Source organism: Cajanus cajan, chromosome 4 (assembly GCF_000230855.2).
Source record: "Cajanus cajan strain Asha chromosome 4, NIPB_CcT2T_4, whole genome shotgun sequence".
Lineage (NCBI taxonomy): Eukaryota > Viridiplantae > Streptophyta > Magnoliopsida > Fabales > Fabaceae > Cajanus > Cajanus cajan.
This window is the reverse complement of record NC_138520.1, coordinates 59,443,040-59,464,445: the sequence shown is the minus strand read 5'-3', so window position 1 is coordinate 59,464,445 and position 21,406 is coordinate 59,443,040. Positions and strand designations below refer to the sequence as shown.

The 21,406-nt window shown below is 33.8% G+C and overlaps 1 long non-coding RNA gene across 1 annotated transcript; it reads left to right on the top strand.

Annotated features, from left to right (window-relative positions):
• Nucleotides 1-2,527: 2,527 nt before the first annotated feature.
• LOC145957086 (uncharacterized) lies at nucleotides 2,528-3,817 on the top strand. Its single transcript, XR_014433506.1, has 3 exons — nucleotides 2,528-3,399; nucleotides 3,480-3,691; nucleotides 3,801-3,817. It is a non-coding gene; the product is annotated as an uncharacterized LOC145957086 (long non-coding RNA).
• The last annotated feature ends 17,589 nt before the right edge of the window (nucleotides 3,818-21,406 follow it).

Here is a 21,406-nt window from a genome sequence, read left to right as displayed (position 1 = left end):
AGGGGGGGAGAAGAATGAGGTTAGGGTTTGGATAAGAGGAGATGAGGGTTTAGGGTTTGGTGGAGTGCGAAACGCGTGGTCTTTTTTTGAGGCTCTGATTGAAGGTAACCTAAACGACGAAGGTGGCGGAATGGAACGGAACATCGTTAAGAAGGGTTTGGGCTTTGCATTTGGTGAAACGAGAGCAAAAAGAATCATATACCCAAAGCGAAAACGAAACACTTCTTCACGGAGAGAGGACTCTTGCGTAGGTCAGCTTCTCAATATTACATCGGTTACTAGGTGAACCGATGTAAATTTATTTATAATTATTTACAAAATTGCCACCGCGTATTCAATACTACATCGATTTTACTAAAAATGATGTAGAACACTCAATATTTACATCGGTTCCAATCATAACCGATGTAAATATGCTTTATATTATATACTTATTTACAAAAATGCTACCGCATTTAATTTCTACATCAGTTTTACCTGAACCGATGTAGAATTGACGACATTAAATAGTAACTTTCTAGTAGTGGTTATTTAGATTCCACTTCACTTGCACATCTACCACAACACTGATCCATAGTAAGGTGCCTAGAGAAATGCATCTCATTTGTGAGCAAAGCATTCCTCACAAATTTCCAAAGGAAAGTTCGAATTTGTTCACCCTCCACCTCTAAACTTCCATAAACATAGGATCTTTAGTCACATTCAAATCCTAAGTAATGCTAGCAAAGGTAGATGACATAGAAAACTTTCCATATTACCTTTCCAAGAAATGATATCTCGACCATGCATCACACCAGGACAATGGATTGCATGAATTAATTTCAACATGTTACTGAGAAGAAATTGGCAAAGCAGAGTAAAATCTCAATCACTACTAGAAAAATACTATTCTACGTCACCATATTTACATCGGTTCCTTATAAAACGATGTAAAAACAATGTGTGGTGGCAATTTCGTAAATAACTTGAATAAATAAGAATATTTACATCGATTATTCTAAAAAACGATGTAAATATAAACAATTCTACATCGGTTATATGAGTGACCGATGTAGAAATGAAAATAGTGATCTATTCTACATCAGGTTTTGTGTTGACCGATGTAGAAGAGGTGACTAAATTCTTCCCCTCCCCACGACAACGATGCGCGCTCACTCCCAAACCTAAAATGCTCTCAAAGCTAAAGCGCTCTTCTCCAAGCTCTCCTGCCGCGGCCGCCTCCCGGAGTCCCTTGCGCGCTGCTACTTCGTGCAGCTCATCTCCACACTTCGCTTTTGCCATCGAGACGAAGGTGAAGGAGGTTGGCTTGAATTTGGGGTTTAGGGTTGAGGTTGGGAAGCTTCTCCAGACTCCCCTTCCGCGTTTCGCCTTTAGGGTTTTTCACGCGATCGCTCTCATCCGTGCCGGGGAAGAGGTTCTCCGCGCTGGAGGGTCCCAAAGAAGAGGACTTAATCATAAGCGAAAAGGAAGAGGCAAAAACGCCAAACAGCTCACATGGGTTCTCCTCCTCAAACCCTTTCAACACTCTCAAACCTAAAACGCCTACAGTCCAGGCTCGTTGATCTTCAACGACTCTCCAAGGAAGCATTGAAGCCCTATGCGGGTGCTAATGTTTTAGGGTTTGGAGGCACTCTTGGAGGAAACCGCCACCTTACCATGCCTGAGCTGCGGCCCCGACCACGCAGAAACTGCCTCTTAAATAACGCAAATCCTAATTCGATCACTGAACCACACTCGCCGCCGCCCGCCAGAGCCTGTCAGAGGAGGACAGCCATTGTTGCTCCAACAAGGAGGCCAATACTGTGCGTGGAGCAAGAGGTAGGAGGTTGAAAGGCGAACAGGGAGCGGAGAGGGAGAAAGAGCATTCACTGGTTAGGGTTTTGGAAGAGGAAGACATGGATGAGTACGATAGTGGTGGCCGCAGTGCCGATAAGGCTCCGGGAGCTGCTGACGAAGGCACGACAGGTCCTATTTTGTACAGGTCATGGATATGCTTGGTCATAGTTTGTGGGATGTTTGGAATAACAACTCACACATGTAGGTATCTCTGTGAAATTTATTGAAATGTAATGCATCTTATTTTTGTCAGCAATCTAGTAAATATTGAATAACTAACCTTTACTTCTTCCTTTTGGGTTTCAGGATGTCAACTGAAATGGTTGCATGTATTGCAATTGAGGCCATCCCCATATTAGAGAAGATGCATTCTAGAGGGTGATGCTCATTTCCTGATCATATTTATGATTTATTTATGGATTCTATTTTCTTTAACTGATTGGTTACAATTCAGAATGATTCCTAACTGTTGTCACAATATGTCATTGTTAATTTTTTTGGGTGTTCTCTGTTTATCACAAGACTGAAACATGGTCAATCATTTGTTATTTTCTTTCGGTAACATGATGAAGAAGAAACATATCTTATTTCTGTGCTTGAGCAACATTTTTTTTATTAAATTTTTTTATAAATGATTTGCGAAATATTAAATTTGAAGTCTGTTCTTGGTTTTGATTTATCATTCTGGATTATATTTTACCCATAATCAAGAAGATCCATGACAAGGATGACTGGGGTCACTGCACCCTCATAATTAATTCCTTTTATCTTAGCTAGACCTCCCCAAAAAATCCATGTTAGTTCTGACTACAAGTAGAGTAAGGAATAAATCCAAATTCCACTTATTATGGCCTATGGGACAAACCTGTGGGATTCCATCTATAATGTGCACACACATTTTTTTTTGAAGTTGATTGATAATTGATTCAATGTTTTATATATATCTTCATGTTTTGTCCCTGCCCATAATTATTAATTGTTAAATAGTAAATACTTATTTGGTTCCACAGTTAATGTGCTAATAGCCATTGATTCAAAAATTAACTGTGAAGACTGTAACTAATTTCAGAGTTTGTTATACATGTGCTTATTTTTTTATCACAATCCTCAATTGTACATTAAAAACAATTGTTGTAACTGCACTTTAATCTATAAAGTGATCCCTGTCACTTTACTTAGAGGTGCTGAATCTATAGCAATTATTGCTCTATCATATTGTGCCAAGTTAGAATGCCTAATTTCATGGAATCTGGCTACTCACCTCATTCCCAATTTATCTACTCAGTAACTCGGTGGCATGATAGTTCGACTGGCCTTCATGTTGACTATGACCAATGACCAAATGTTTTTAGGTAAATTATTTGTTAAATATCTATAAACCTTAGCTAACGTCCAAGTTTTAAATTATTTTGTAACGTATATTCTTGCCACAGGGGCATAGTTCGTTATGCTAGTGTGCATGCTCATCTTGGTAGAACAGGTAGCAGGAGAGATGATTTGGAATCTCTTGCTTACACTCTTGTCTTCCTTATTCGTGGTCGGCTACCTTGGCAAGGATATCAGGTTAATTATAATTTTTTTAATAGTCATTTTAGTACTAATGGTAAATGAAGATATGATTCTTATGAAAAAAAATTTTACAGGGAGAAAATAAAGGATTTATTGTCTGCATGAAAAAGATGGCCACTTCTCCAGAAACATTATGTTGCTTTTGTCCTCAAGCATTCCGGCATTTTGTTGAATATGTAGTGAATTTGAAGTTTGACGAAGAGCTAAACTATGCAAAATATATATCCCTTTTTGATGGAATTGTGGGCCCAAATCCAGACATCAGGCCAATAAACACTGACTAAAGGTATGTCAATTAACTATTAGTACATAAACTTCATTTTTAATTAGTGGTTTAACAATGGATTATAATTATTCTCTACATTTTTTGGGTCCTGACTATTTCGGTCAAGCAGGGAGAACCCACTCAGTGGTACATAAACTTCCATTATCTTCTGTTGCTAGACATAATGGAAGGTCTCATCAACTTACTTTTTCTTCCCAAACTTCAAATACGTATGAGGTATATATTTTGCATCTAATGTCTGATAGTTCCCTTGTGTATTTGATAATTCATTATAAATGCTGAAAAATGAAAATGAATAATTTTTAATCAAAGTTCTGAGCATGTGTGGTTTTCTTCTTTCACACTACAATTATTATGACTACTTTCGAGTTTCAATATGCATGCTATAATGCTATATCATCAACTTATACAATTATTAATTTCATGTGTCCAGGATGAAGTGGCAGATAAGTCTGACTTGGGTGAAGAACACTAGTATGAAATTACTGAAAGCATGCGTTTGGAGATGGAATATGATGCTGAAATAAGCATAATTTTTTTTATAAAAAAAATGCAATCTACATCGGTTCTAAAGATAACCGATGTAGATTTATGCTTAAATCTACATCGATTTTTCAGAACCGATGTAAAAATGTATATATTTTTTACATCGCTCTATTCTACATCGGTTTTAGAACCGATGTAGATGCCTTTAAAGAACCGATGTAAAATATGCATTTTGTAGTAGTGAATTGTTGAGATGATGGAGATTGTTAGAGATGATAGGACATCTTGAAGACTCCTGAAGATTGTTTTAGTTTTGATGATGTAGTATATAGATGTTGCTTAAGCCCACTACAAGAAAAACTGTTATTATCTACGCAATATTACCTACTAAATTTTTTTCGTAGATAAAGTCTAGTTATCTACGAAATATTACCTACGGAATTTTTTCTGTAGATAACTTTTAGTTATCTACGGAATATTACCCATAAAATTTTTTCTGTAGATAATGTTTAGTTATCTACGGATAAAATCTGTAGATAACAACTTTCATGGGTTATCTATGGAAAACTATCCGTAGATAACAACTTTTGTGGGTTATCTATGGAAGATTTTCTGTAGATAATGTTATCTATGGAAAAAATCCATAGATAAAAACTTTCGTGGGTTATTTACGGAAAATTTTCCGTAAGTAACATTATCTACGAAAAATTAGAAAATAAAATAAGAATAAATACATTTTTTGAATTTTATATCTTAGATTTAAGATGAATAAATATATTAAGTTAATAAATAATTTATTTAAAATTTTAAAATTTAATTTATAAAAATAATATTTTAAAAGAGAAGGGTTATAAAAATAATATTTTATATCTAACGGTTGGATTTACAAAATTCACATTTAATATAAAGTTATTGAGCGGTGTAATACTTAGTAAAAGTTACACTGGTGTTATTATAACCCTTATCATTTTAAAATATATAAATTATTATTTAAACTTTTAAATTTATAATAAATAATTTAAATTGTATCATAATATTAATTTTAAATAGAAATAAGTAGATTGTTAATTATACAAGTAAGTATATATATATATATATATATATATATATAAATAAAGATTAATTAAATATAATATAATTATTATTATTGGTAATATAATTATTATATATATTTTTATAGCGGTCTGGACACACCAAAATGAGAGGGATCCAAAAATAGTATAAGTATGAGATTGGATAGTTGAGGATGACTTAAATGAATTAATTTATACTGTTTATACTGACAACATGCATTTGCTTTTTGGTAGCTTATCTCATCAGAACTCCATAGTTAAGCGTGCTTAACTTGGAGTAATATAGGGATGGATGATCTTTAATTTGGGAAGTTTCCCAGAAAATGTGCCATAAGGACAAAACACGTTGAAAAGTGAAGTATCATGAAATAGCATCCTTGGGAGGCTAAATATGAGGGTTGTTACATTAATAAATTTATTAAAATTAAACAAAAATTTTCTGAAGGTTATCTACGGATAAAATCCATAGATAACAACTTTCGTGGGTTATCTATGAAAAAATTTCCGTAAATAACGTTATCTACGGAAAAAATCCGTAGATAACAACTTTCATGGGTTATCTACGGAAAATTTTTCGTAGGCAACATTGTCTACGAAAAATTTTCCTTAGATAACGTTATCTACGACCTTATTACCTACGGATTTTTGGCCGTAGATAATTTGTAGATAATTAAGACTTATTTACAGATTTTCATGCTTATATCTACGGATTTCTTTCGTAGATAATCCTGATTTTTCTTGTAGTGGCCTATGCAAAAGAATATTGTATTGATTGTAATAGATATAGGCATGTGTGTGTTTGTTTATGTTTGATGATGATGATGAATGCCTAATTCAAGAATTAATCAAGTTTTTTCAGAAATCAAGAATTTGATTTTTTAGTATTTCCATGTATAAAATATAAAGCAATAGATTATCATGAAAAGGTAATTTACTACTATGTGTTTAAACATAGAAATATGACTTGATTCAAACAAGAGTTTTCAAGGTAACATTGTTAATCAATTACCATTCAGGATAATAGATTACCAAGTCTGTTGTTGGAAAATGATATTCAAATCTCCTCTATGTTAATAGATTACCAAGTCTATTATTGGAAAAAGGATTCTCAAGTGTTTCTTGAGGTAACAGATTACCAGAGTTGGTAATAGATTAAAACAGACTCTCTTACTTGAAACAAAGCTGAAGAATCAAAGTTTTCATCGGGATAATCGATTACCAAAATAAGATAATTGATTACCTCAGAGTGAAACATAATTCTAGGTCTTAGAAAGTTCGAGATAATCAATTACCAATCTTGTAATCGATTGCCTTGGTAGTTTTATGTTCCTGGTACAATTTTAAATAGCTGTTAAAAGATTACCATATCAGGTAATAAATTACCTTTATTATTACTCTTTATAACTAAATCAAGTCTTGCACTTTAAATATTTATCTTTTTTGAAATTAAAAGAAAACTTGTTAGAGAATCTCTTTGAAAAAAACAACATTAGAGAAAAAGATTACTTTCAGAAACAAGAATCAATGGCTGATCAAAGAATTTTTCTAAAATACTAAAAAGTGCAAAGATTGAACATGAGTTCTTAAAGGAAGAAATTCAAGAAGTGAATTCAATTGTGAAATATCAATGTCTACACGAAGTTAGGTGATATCTTTTTGATCTTTAACTTGTAATTTTCATTTTGTATGGTGTATCTTGAGATAAGGTGTCTCAATAAGAGATCTTGAAATCTTGAGTGAGATTTCTCAAGTAATTTCTATGGGTATAGAAATGTGTGTGTTTTCAGTCATGTAGTGTCAAGATTATGATGTATGTTTGCATTCTTGTAATATTGTGTGTGCATGGTATTTGTAAATAATATTATAGTGAATGATCTTTGATTTAGTGAGGTACTAAATAAGAGAAAACTGGATGTAGGCCAACTGGGTGGCTGAACTAGTATAATTTTTTGTGTTCTTCATCTTCTTACCCTTATCTCTTTAAGAATCTTGATAATTTCTTGCTTAAAGAATTTAAAGATTTGTGAGATATGTTATTTTAATTACCACTTGTACTCTGAATAATAATCTTGTAATTGGAATTGATTAAGAAGTTGGTAAAATAAAATCAACCTTGATTACAAGTGAATGATTTGTTGTGTTAACACTGATATTCTGTTATATTGGTATTGTTTCTTGTAATATGCTATAATTTGTTAAATCAAATTGGGTAAAGGTTAGTTTTTGATATATTTTGGTAGGGTATAATCAAGAAATTTCAAAAATAGAGTCATCTTAGGATAGAATCTATTCAACCCCCTTTCTAGATTCTTATCAACTAGGACCAACAATTGGTATCAAGAGCTTAGAACTTGTTAGTTAGTCAAGTTAGATCCATAAACTCCTTAAGATGGCTAGTAATCAATTATCATTTGCTAAAGGTGCCTCTATAAACATACCTCCTCTTTTTTGTGGGGATAATTACCCTTTTTGGAAAGTAAGAATGAAAATATTTATGGAATCTATTCATAGAATCATATGGCAGGCTGTGATTACCAAATAGAATCATATGCATGTCACACAAGACTCTATGTAATTGTCATGTTACCATATTATCACAATATTAGAAGTACACATTACATGCATTACTCATATCACTATTAGGCCAACATGATTAGACTTTAACCTTATTGAGTCTCAACTTCGACTTCAAGTCACATGACCATCACATGGTCACACATAGCACATCACTAAAACACCTCAATTAGAATCATTATAAGTACATTTGTCACTATTATAATTGTTGAACATCAACTTAATTACTTCCTAATTTGACTAATACTTAGATCATATCTTTAAGCTAACCATCCTCAAGTTATTTCAAACACATAAATATTGTTAGAAAAGAATGGCCCAATCCAAGAGGGGGGGGGGGGGGGTGAATTGGATTCAATGACCCTTTAAAAATTTATCAGAGTTTCTGGATCTTAAATTCAATCAAAACTTTTCTATGACAGAATTTTCAAATGAAGCACTCTTAAAGACTTGTTACAATGATATGAATGCAATGTGCAACTTGATTACAAGACAATGAGGTTCAAATATAATATCCAATTATAGATTTAAACCATCAAAATTCACATACACATGTTAATCAAGTTTTATCTTCTTTAAAGCACAACCAAGAAATTACAAAACAAGAGATAAGGTTGAAGAAGATTGCACAAGTCTTTTATACTGGTTCAGCCACTCCACATGTGACCTACATCCAGTCCTTAATCACCACCTGATTAAGATTTGATCCACTATCTTTTAGCAAGAAGGTTTACAAGCACACACACATGCATATACTTCACTACAAAAAGATAACCACTTTCTTGACCCCAAGAAAGTAACCCTTGTAGAACCCACTACAAGAAACTTCGCCACTTGAGAAACCATTCTCAAGATTTTTCACAAAGATTCACAAAGAATAAAATGAAACGAATTCACCTGGAATTCTTGAACAAATCTTTGTCTTCCTTTTTCAAGAGTATGATGATGATGATGATTTCCTCACAAGCTTTTCACAAACGTTTTTCTCTTGGATTTCACAAAGAAAACTCTCCAAGATGTCACACAGACTGTCTAAAACGTTTTTACCAGTTGATTATCAGTTGTTACTCAATGTTATGAAGTTTCAAAAGAGTTCAAACTATTTATAAAAATTCAAACCCAGATAATCGATTATTTTAAAGAATAATCGATTATTTTGTTCTTCAGATTTCTGGAAATCAATCAAGAACAATTTAATCGATTATTTAGCTGGATAATCGATTATTCCAGAGAGTTGTTCCTTAAATAATCGATTATTTTGGCAAATAATCGATTATTACAGCAAGGCATTCCACTTAGCCCACTTGCTGAAATAATCGATTATATTTAACAATAATCGATTATTTTGAGTCAGTTCTTAAAACTTCATTTTAAGTCTCAAAATAATTTTCCAATGTTTAACTCATCATCATCTACTCCCTACTTGATTCTAGACAAGATTTGCTCAATGCACAAAGCACACACAAACACAAATATAACAATTCATTTATAACAAATTGCTTCCTAAGCTCTATTACATAGCTATACTTCAAGGTATTTTTCTTGACTCTTCCTTGACTTTGTTTTTGTGTTCAATGTTGTTGTTGTACACTTGTTGTCTCCAAGTTGTTGTGATCATCAAAACTCTTAAAGTCTTTAGCTCCCCTAAGCTCAACCAAATATAACCCGTCTTAAGCAGTGAAAGTGATAAAAGAGAGAAAATATAAGGAAATACGGAGAAAAAGAAGTAACAAGATGCGTCACAATGGTGACTCACCGGTCATGTCCATGACTCGCCGGTCATGTATTCGAACATTATATGTACATTAGCCACTACTATAATTTTCAAGCATTAACTTAATTACTTCCTTATTTTTACTAATACTTAGACCTTATTAAACTAACCATTCTTAAGTTATTTGAAACTTATAAATAAGGAAATCTAAGTACACTAGTGCAAAACATAGAATTTACGTCAGGATTTTCTCGTCGAACATAAAAAAATGCGACATGAAAAAGATACGATGGCAATTTTGAAAATAAGTCCAACTTTTTAACGTCAGACTTCATAGGTGTCCGACGTAAAATTTGAAATCTACGTCAGACATGAGCCAAACCCGATGTAGATGTAAAATTTTACGTCAGACCCATATGTAGTCTGACGTGAAAAAGGTTTTTATATTCCCCTGGGCGCGCCTTCGTCTTCTTCGCGCACGCGACCTAGGTTAATATTACATGTGATTTCAGGCGACTTCCGGCGATGACTTGCTCGAGTTCGTGGGGGCGTTTTGAGTGTTGGTGAGTTCCGACGAAGGCCTTCTCGTCATCGACGAGTTCGTGGTGGGCGTTTCTGACCGGTTAGATTTCGGTGAAAGGTGTTTTCTAGTGAAGGGCGTTTTCTGGTGAAGGTTAGTATTGGCTTCCTTCCATTGTCTATGCATAGTGAATGTATAAGGTTTTAGGGTGCATGGTAGGCAAACGGGTGAAAACCATTATTTTTTTATTTATTATTATCATGATATTATTTTTTTTCTTTATTGATATATTGTATAATTACTACTGATTAGTGATGGTTTGAAAATTTTGAAAGGATGCGGAATAAAACTAATATATCATTAGTTTTATATAGTTGATGCGGAATAAAATTTTGATATGTTGTTAGATAATTTATTTAAAAAAAATTATGAATAATATTTTAAGTTTAACTAAATATTTATAAAAGTATTATTTTAATTATTATGATTTATGAAACTCATTTTAAAATAAGTAACTAATATATGCTCATAGTTTGATGGAGATTACTCATTATTTTTAATGGTAGATACTTTGTATTTATATTATGATTATAAAAAATAATTAATTTAAATAAATAAAAAAAATTAAGTGCAATGAATTAATGATTAACATAATTTTCCCTTGTTTCAAATCATTAGGATTTTTAGGTTTCTTTTTCTATCAATAATAAAATTATAATGAGGATAGAGACAACTATTGGAAAGAAAAATAAATTTCATATTAATTAGAGATAAAAAAATTATAATTTAATTTTTACTTTATAAGATAGTTTTGTAGGATTAAATTAGGCTTAAACTTACTATTTTTAAAATAGTATTGGAGTTATTATAAATTCACTCTAAAAGGTTAATTTTAAATTTGTTTAAGAAAATTATTTAATTTAATTTTAAATTTAATTTTAATCTTTATATTTTGATAATTAATTTTTTTAATATTACTGATCAATTTGATTATTCTAGAAATAATAATATTATTTTTAATTTTGAATACAATTTTTAATATTTGCTTACAGAGATTTTGGCAAGATAATTATTATATAATTACCCTATCTCTGTATATGTTATTTTAGGGCTGTTTAGGGTTTAGGGTTTAGGAATTAGTTGAGTTATGAATAACTAAGTCAATAGTTTATCTTAATAAAATAAATTACTTTATTATATTTAAAACTATCATGTGCATGATATACAAGAAATTGTAATGTACGTAGTTATGAACCGAAGTTGGATGAATGCTCGTTGCATTAGTCAAGAGTACAGAAACGGAGTTGAAGAGTTCTTGCAATTTGCTATTGAAAACGGAAAACCTATCCAAGGGGCATATTATTGTCCATGCATTAATTGTTTGAATCAGATACATCAGGAAGTTGGGAAAATACGTGATCACCTATTTATATTTGGTATTGTGAAGAGTTATACAATATGGACATGGCACGGAGAAATATTAGACATTCCAACTATGTCAACAACAGAAAATTTTGAAGGGATAGACGATAATTTAGAAAAGATAATACGTGATGTTGGTGAAGAAAATTTTGAAAGAGCACATGTGTATGATACCATTGAAGTCTGATTTTGAGCAACAATTGTACCCAGGATGTAGTATGTTTACAAGATTATCAGCAACTTTAAGATTGTTTAGTTTAAAAGCAAGAAATGGGTGGACTGATAAAAGTTTCACAGAATTGTTGGAGTTGATGAAGGAGATGCTTCCAAAAGATAACACGTTACCTAATCGCAACTTTAAGGCGAAAAAGATACTATGTCCAATGGGTTTGGAGTATAAGATGATACACACGTGCCCTAATGATTGTGCATTGTATACAAATGATTTTGCTACATTGAAAGTGTGTCCGACATGTGGATTGTCACGGTTCAAAAAGAAAACTGATGGAAGTTGTGGTGAGGAAGAAATAGAGGGTCCCCTTACTAAGGTCTTATGGTATTTGCCAATAATACCTAGGTTTAAAAGATTGTTTTCCATTAAAGAGGATGCAAAAAACCTCACATGGCATGAAAATGGTAGAAAATGTGCCAAATTTATTCGACATCTAGCTGATTCTCCGTAATGGAAGAGGATTGATGAAACATTTCTAGAATTTGGTGTAGAGTCAAGAAACTTGAGAATTGGTCTAGCTACAAATGGCATGAATCCTTATGGGAACTTAAGTATTAAACATATAGTTCATGGCCAGTTTTATTGGTCATTTACAATTTCCCTCCTTGGCTATGCATGAAGAGAAAATATATTATGTTATCTATGATGATTTCAGGACCCTGACAACCAGGAAATGAGATAGATGTGTATCTCAGTCCCTTGATTGATGACTTGAAAATGTTGTGGGAAACAGGAGTGGAGGTCTTTGATGCATACCGTGAAGAAAACTTTACTTTGCGTGCAATGTTATTTTGCACAATAAATGATTTTCCAACATATGGTAACTTGAGCGGTTATAGCGTAAAGGGAAATTATCCATGCCCTATATGTGAAGAAAACACAAGTTATACCCAATTGAAACATGGGCAAAAAACCGCATACACTAGGCATCGCAAGTTTCTAGTTCATAGTCATCTATACCGTAGATTGAAGAAAGCAGTCAATGGATGTCAAGAGGATGAAATTGCCTCGACATCGTGCAATGGTGAACAAGTATATGAGCGGGTGAAGAACATTAACATTGTGTTTGGAAAGACGCAAAAGAAGTCAACTGAGAAAAATATTTGGAAGAAATGATCAATATTCTTTAATCTTCCTTATTGGTGCAAGCTAGATGTTAGACATTGTATAGATGTGATGCATGTGGAGAAAAATGTTTGCAATAGTGTAATTGGGACATTGCTAAACATAAAAGGAAAGAAAAAAGGTGGAGTGAAAGCACGACAAGATTTGGTGGACATGGGTACATGTTCTGAGTTACACCCTCAGTCTATTGGAAAATGCACTTAGTTGCCTCTATCTTGTCATACTCTATCAAAAAAAGAAAAGAAAAGATTTTGTGAGTGCTTACGCAGTGTGAAAGTTCCACAAGGGTACTCCTCAAATGTTAAAAGTCTGGTGTCTATGCAAGATTTGAAGTTAATTGGTTTAAAGTCTAACGATTGTCATGTCTTAATGCAACAACTTTTGCTTGTGACTATTTGTAACATTTTACCATCTTCTGTTAGAGTTGCTATTACTCGATTGTGTTTATTCTTCAATGCCATTAGCAAGAAAGTAATTGACCCTCTAAAGTTAGATGAGTTAGAAAATGAAGCAATCACAATCTTGTGTCAATTGGAAACGTATTTTCCACCTTCATTTTTTGATATCATGGTGCATTTGATAGTTCATTTGGTTAGGGAGATTCGATTGTGTGGCCCGGTTTATCTTAGATGGATGTACCTTGTTGAGAGATACATGAAGATCTTAAAAGGATATGTCAAGAATCACTATTGGCCTAAAGCCTCTATTGTGGAGAGGTACATTGCAGAAGAAGCCACTGATTTTTGTTCAGGGTACATGTCAAAATAAAAACCAATAGGAATTCCAAAGACTCGGCATGATGGGAAACATTTTGTTAAGGGTACTCGAAGTTTAAAGATTAGAACTATGAGTCGAGTAGAAGTTGACCAAGCACATTTGTACATATTGAACAACACTGATGAAGTAATTCCTTACATATCGTAACACATACATGAAATCAATATAGCACACCCCCAAATTAATGAAAAATGGGTATTGAGTGAACATAACAAGAGTTTCTTAGCTTGGTTTAAGAAAAAGGTTTACGGTGAGGTTAATGCTTCTTATACACTTTTGAGACTCGCTCGTGGGCCTAACAACGATGTCATTACATTTGGCGGGTATGACATTAACAAATATTGTTTCTATACAAAGATAGAAGATGACAAAAGTAGAGTACAAAATAATGGGGTTACAATTCAAGCTGAGTCTATGCATTTTGCTAGTTCTAAAGATAAAAATCCTATTACAGCATCCATGAGTTATTTTGGAGTCATACAAAACATATGGGAAATTGATTATGTTACATTTTGAGTGCCTGTGTTCAAGTGTAAATGGGTTGATGAAAATACGGGTGTGCGGACAGATGATTTAGGGATTACTTTGGTTGATTTGAACAAGGTCGGTTATAAGGATGAACCTTCTATTATGGCATATCAAGCAAGGAAAATTTTTTATGTCAGGGATCCATGTAATAAGAAATGGTCAGTGGTCCTCGAAAGAAGAACCATGCACAGAACTCACGAAGACGAGTCTCTAAATATGCATGAGAGACCGTCTTTCTCAAGTACATCATTTGGTGTTATTGCGGACAATGAAGTGGATGAAATGCATGCTATTCAAAGTGATCATGATGAAGGAATACGGGTAAACATACCAACCTAATAGGTTTGTGTTTGTGTATTATTCTTTTTTTATTAGTATATTGCACTTAAGTTAGTTGAACTTTATTTATCTATTTACTTTATTCATTTTGTAAATATATTTAATTTAATTTGATACTTTATTTTTATATTTACATTATTAATTATTTTTGTTATTATATTGTTATTATCTTTTTTACTTTATTTGTCTATTTAGTTAATTTGTTGTTTTAATAATGAGAGTGTTATTTTTTCAGGGTTATGGCAGATTTGAGGTCTGATAGTGTTAGGAGGGAAGGTAAATCTGTCACCCGATTGTCTAGGTTGACAACGGGATGCATTGCCAAGGTGAGGACACAGGTTGAGGTGGATCCTCGTTCTGGCAAGGTGTCAGGCCCAAATGCTGCAAAGTTTAGGAGCTATATTTGGGAGTCATAGCTCGACGTCATGTTTTTATTATCATTCCATCATGGGATGACGTTGAGGAGGCTGACAAGAACCTCATGTGGCAGGATATTTAGGTATATACTTGCACATTCCTTCAATGTTATATAACTTAATTACGTTATTTATTATTTGTTGTTATTTTGATAGCAAAATTTTGACATTCTCAACATTGAGATCATGAGGAAGAAGATGTTATCTGCCTTTCCCACCAGGTAGAGAGACTTCAAGACTTTCTTGACATGGGAGTATGTCTTTGGAAAGCGAAAAAATGAGACTCCTTGTCTAAAGTACCAGATTACTGACGAGGAGTGGATGAAATTTCATGCTACTCGATTAGACCCTTCTTGGCAAGGTAGTTATTGATGATTCTTACATGAACACAAATAATTAAGGTATATTTGAATCTCATATTCTTATTTGCATTATTGTAGGCCAAAAACACAAGTTCCCCAAGAATGACAGAGCAAGAATGATGCACCTTCCAGACGGAAAACTAATTTACTTAATCTTTTACGTTGAAAATCAGTTTTACTAAACAAGAAAACTCACTAGACAGAAAAGTCTACATAAGTTTTCCAACCAAAATTGCTCTTGCAAAATAACTTTAAAATTTTCCTTCTAACACGAACAAACACATTCAACCTCCCCTTCTGTGTATATTTATGCTAACTTCAGTTGGTATCAGAGCTTGACCCCTTGGGTAGAGCATTTAACACTGAAGGGAAACCGACCACCCCTCTTCAAAGGAGCAAAATATGACTACTGGAAGCAAAGAATGATTGCATTCTTTGATGCATGTCATATAGACATGTGGGATATCGTTGAGCAAGGAAACTACATTCTGCTAGATCAAGCTAGCAACGAGAAACCCAAAGAACAATGGACTGAAGAGCAAAAAGAAAGATTTAGGCTAAACTCCAAAGCACGCAATGCGCTCATGTGTGCTCTGTCTGAGGAGGAATACACTAAAGTTCACAGCTTTAGAAGTTCCAAGCAAATGTGGGACACCCTAGCTCTAACCTACGAGGGGTCCCTAGAGGTAAAACGCTACAAGCTAAGCTTGTTGGCACGTAAGTATGAACTTTTTGAGATGGAAGAAAGCGAATCTATACAGACTATGTTTGGAAGATTCCAAACCATCGTCAATGAACTTTCCTTCCTAGGTAGAACTTATGATAACTTTGATCATATTGACAAATCACTTCGTAGTTTACCTAGGAAATGGAGACCACAAGTTACTGCTCTGAGAGCATCCAAAAATTAGGAAAAGCTCTCTCTAGAGGAACTCATTGGACTACTTAAAGTCCATGAGTTAGAGTTGCAACAAGACGATGCTGGAAGGAAACAGAAGTCTATTGCATTAAATGTGCAAAAGACAAAATCAACACCATCCTCCTCAAAAGCCTTAAGGATCAATGATACGTCCGATGAAAGCTGCAGTGAAGGAACCTGCAACACAGACGATGAAATGTCCTTCCTGTCAAGGAAGATTCACTCAATGATGAAGAAAAAGGGAGGAATACGGTGGAGAAAATACAGCAGACCTCCAAGAGAAAAGGCACAACCATTGTGCTATGAATGTAAGAAACCTGGACATTACAAAATGAAATTTCTAAAAATTGAAAAAGAAAAAAAAAAGAAGAAGTTGATCCCCTACAAAAAGAAGAAAGCCATGATAGCTACCTGGGAGGACCTCGACACAACATCGTCTAAAGGAGACGAAGAAGCAAACATCTGTCTCATGGCAGATTCAGATTCATCATCAGAATCTGATGATGAGGAGATAACTGAATCTGACCTCAAAATTCTTGAACATGCATACAATCAACATCTATTAGATTCAACAAAGATTTCTACAGTATATAAAGAAAAAAAAGAAAAGAATTTTGGAATTACTTAAAGAAAACCATCTACTGAAAAACGAAAATACAAAAATTCTTTCAACTTTAGAAGGAGTAATCAAATTAACCAAAGAAAACAATTTGTTAAAATCATATTTGTCAAAATTCACACTGGGAACAAAAAATCTTGAGCATCTTCTAAAACACTCCAGGAGTGGGAAAGATAGAACTGGATTAGGGTTTGTTGAATCTGAGTCAGAAATCAAGACAGAAACTTATGTATTTTCCTTGTATGGAAAGAATGGACATTTTACGTCCAAATGCAGTCACATGCATAAGAAAAGAGATTCCAAAACCTCTAGTGCTAACACTCATGGACCCAAATCCATTTGGGTGCCAAAAACTGAAATAATGTCTGTTGCAGATCTGTTCAACAAAAACAAAAAATGTCCAGTCATGATACCTGGATAGTGGCTACTCGCGACACATGACAGGCGAAAGGTCTATGTTCCTAAACCTAAGTCCAAGAAAGGAGGGCAAGTCACATTTGGAGGAGGACAAAAGGTATATATCATGGGAATAGGTAAAATAGATATCAACTCCTCTATTTCCATTGATAATGTTCTGTATGTTAAAAGATTAACACATAATCTACTAAGCATAAGTCAATTGTGAGATAGCGGTTATGAAGTATCCTTCAACAAAAATAAATGTACTATTAGTCAACCTGATTCATCCATATTATTCACGGCTAACAGATGCAACAAATTTTATAAAATAATGCTTAACGAACTAGAAAATCAGAATGTTGATTGTCTAGTTTCATACGAAAATCAGTGGATCTGGCACAAGAAACTTGGTCATGCAAGTTAGAGATTAATCTCAAAACTGAAAAAGCATAACCTCGTAAGAGGACTACCGAATCTTGTGCATCAGACGAACGGTGTATGTGAAGCATGTCAAAAGGGGAAACAAGTTAAAAGTTCATTTCAAAGCAAAAATCATGTTTCCACCTCACGACCTATTGAACTGCTCCACATAGATCTATTTGGTCCCACTAGAACAACATCTGTAAGTGGTAAAAGATATGGATTGGTCATTGTGGATGACTACACTAAATGGACATGGGTACTGTTCATAACTCACAAGGATGAGTCTTTTAGGGTATTCCATGTATTCTGTAAAAAGGTTCAAAATGAAAAAGGAATATTAATTGCATCTATTAGAAGTGATCATGGGGGAGAATTTGAAAATGAACAATTTCAAGAATTTTGTGAAGAAAATGGAATAACACATAATTTTTTAACACCTAGAACTCCACAACAAAATGGGGTTGTAGAACGAAAGAATCGTTCTTTACAAGAAATGGCAAGAACTTTACTAAACGATTTGTCCACCCCTAAACATTTCTGGGCAGAAGCAGTTAATACTTCCTGCTATATTCAAAACATAATATATATTAGGCCCTTACTGAAAAAGACTCCTTATAAATTGTGGAAGGGACGAGCACCCAACATATCATATTTTCATCCGTTTGAATGAAAATGTTTTATTATGAATACCAAAGATAATTTATGAAAATTTGACTCAAAGACCGACGAAGGTATCCTACTTGGATACTCTGAGAGGTCAAAAGCCTATAGAGTGTTAAACAACAGAACTAAAACTGTTGAGGAAGCCATTCATGTTAAATTTGATGAACACAAGCCTGATAAAGAAATATTAGAGCTAGGCAATTTCTTTGAGAATATGCAGGTAAACAATGATCAAACAAAGAAGCCTGAGTTTGAAGAAACAACAACTCAACAGGACGAAAGAGAGGATAGAGAGCTACTTAATCGCAACTGGAAAATGAAGGCTCATCATCCGCAAGAGCAAATCATTGGAGAAGCAAAAGATGCAATAAGAACTAGAAGTTCGTTTAAAACTCAAGCACAAATTGCTCTGTTATCCCAAACAAAGCCAAGAACCACGAACAAAGCATTGACAGACGAAAGTTGGGTTCAGGCCATGCAAGAAGAATTGAGTCAATTCCAGAAAAATGATGTTTGGAAACTTGTTCCAATGCCTAAGGACAGGACAATCATAGGAACAAAATGGGTATACAAAAATAAATTAGACGAATCAGAAAACATGGTAAGAAACAAAGCAAGGTTAGTTGCAAAAGGGTACTCTCAGCAGGAAGGTATAAACTTTACTGAAACTTTTGCACCTGTTGCTCGAATAGAGACCATTCGAATCTTAGTTGTTTTTGCAGCATGTACTGGCATGCAATTATATCAGATGGATATTAAAAGCGCATTTTTAAACGGAACAATTTCAGAAGAAGTTTACGTATGTCAACCTCCTAGTTTTGAAAACGAATTATTGTCATCTTATGTTTTCAAACTAAACAAAGCCTTGTATGGATTAAAACAAGCACCGCGTGCATGGTATGAAAAACTAAGCTCCTTTCTAATAGATAATAATTTTACAAGGGGCAAGATTGACAACACCCTATTTAGAAAAGTAACAAAGGATGATCTCATAATAGTCCAAATCTACGTTGATGACATGATTTTTGGTACTACTAATGAAAATATTTGCCAAGAATTTTCCAAGATGATGCAGGATGAATTTAAAATGAGCATGATGGAAGAACTGAAGTTCTTTTTAGGACTTCAAATCGTCCAATCTGACGAAGGAGTCAAAATTCATCAAACAAAATATACAAAAGAATTACTACAAAAGTTTAAGATGGAAGATGCAAAACCAATGAAAACACCAATGCATCCTTCAACTACTCTTGGTATGGACGAAGAATTGCCAGAAGTTGATAGCACAATGTATAGAGGAATGGTTGGATCTCTCTTGTACCTAACAGCGTCGAGACCTGACATCATGTTCAACGTTTGCATTTGTGCTAGGTTCCAAGTATGACCTAAGGAGGTACACTTGCAAGAAGTTAAAAGAATTTTAAGATATCTTAAAGGAACACTTAACCTAGGCATCAACTTCTATAGAAGCCAAAATTTTTCTCTTCTAGGATATTGTGATGCAGATTATGTAGGAGACAAATGGGAGAGAAAAAGCACTAGTAGAGGATGTCATTTCCTTGGACGCTGCTTAGTTTCATGGACTAGCAAGAGGCAAAGCACGATTGCCCTATCAACTTGTGAAGCTGAGTACGTTGTCGCATGACAATGTCTTACGTAGCTGCTACGGATAAAACATCAACTAGAAGACTACGACATTTATGAAAATAGTATTCCTATACTCTGCGATATATAACACTGCTGCTATTAACATTTCTAAAAATCATATTTTGCATTCTAGGGCTAAGCATATAGAGATTAAACATCACTTCATTAGAGATAATGTGCAAAAAAGAACATTTGAATTGGTTTATGTTAAGATTGAAGAACAACTAGCTGATATCTTCACCAAACCCCTTCAAGAAGATAGATATGTCTGGCTGAGAGATAGACTAGGAATGGAATTGATAAATGATCAATAGTACATCTGCTGACCCTCTATTTCTTTTTGATTATCACAAAGGGGGAGAAAAGAACACAAAATCTATCAACAATTCCTCACACTAGACCATTCAATTAGTAAGGGGGAGAGCATAGACTAAGGGGAAGGAACCTTAGGACCTTAAGAGAACAAGTATATCCCTTACACTGTATATATGCTATTTGCTGCTTGATCTGTGCTTTGGGTCTAATACATAAATTCTTGATAAACATGTATGAACTTGATAGATTATATTTGTCATCATCAAAAAGGGGGAGATTGTTAAGTTAGACGAAGCGTATTCGCAAATCCCACCAAAGTTTTGAAATGACAAATATAATACATATTGTTATTACTAACATATGTGCATTAGTGTTTCAGTCGGATAACAAAAAGTTCAAATAGTGAAATATGATCAAGCATAATCCGGCTAGACAAAACATCAGACGATAGAAAGGCCAGTATCAAGACTAAGTTTGATTCAAGCACAAATCAAGATACAAAGTCTATCAGTAGAAGTCTGAGGCATCAGACACAAGTTGGCCAGACACCAACATGAAGTGACCATCAGAAAGAACTAAGTAAACTAAAAGACGAAGTTATCACTTCCATACCCAGACAAAATGGGTAGTCAAGATCAAATCGAGTAACCAGAAGGTGTCAAGAATATAGAAGCTCGTCTAAAGTCCACTAATCACATTGAAAGAAATCATACAAGAAACACTAGAGGACATCAATGTGAATAAAAATAGGCAAGCATGCATTCACAAGTCAAAGTTGAGTGTGTCAGAGAAAGGACACCTACTTTTCAAGAAAAGATAGCACCGCAACGACTAATTGTTGAGGAAAGTACAAATATACCTAGATCATGATTGAAATCAAGTACTGAAGTAATCAACTACATAGAGAGTCTCCACGAATACAAGCAAACATTTAATGCAAGATCAAATGCATTAAATGAGAAGATTTTCATGAACATGAACAAAGCCTTCATCTGCAACGACACGAAGCTACGCTCTAATGGAAAAATTCAAATCCAAACAACGGGCAGATTTATCAAAAGCGTATAAGTATCAAGGCCAAGAAAAAGAAGGAGTAGAAGGAAAAAACTGCAATATGAAAAGAAAAGAAATTCAAGAGCATAAACTATTTTCCCTCTCAAAG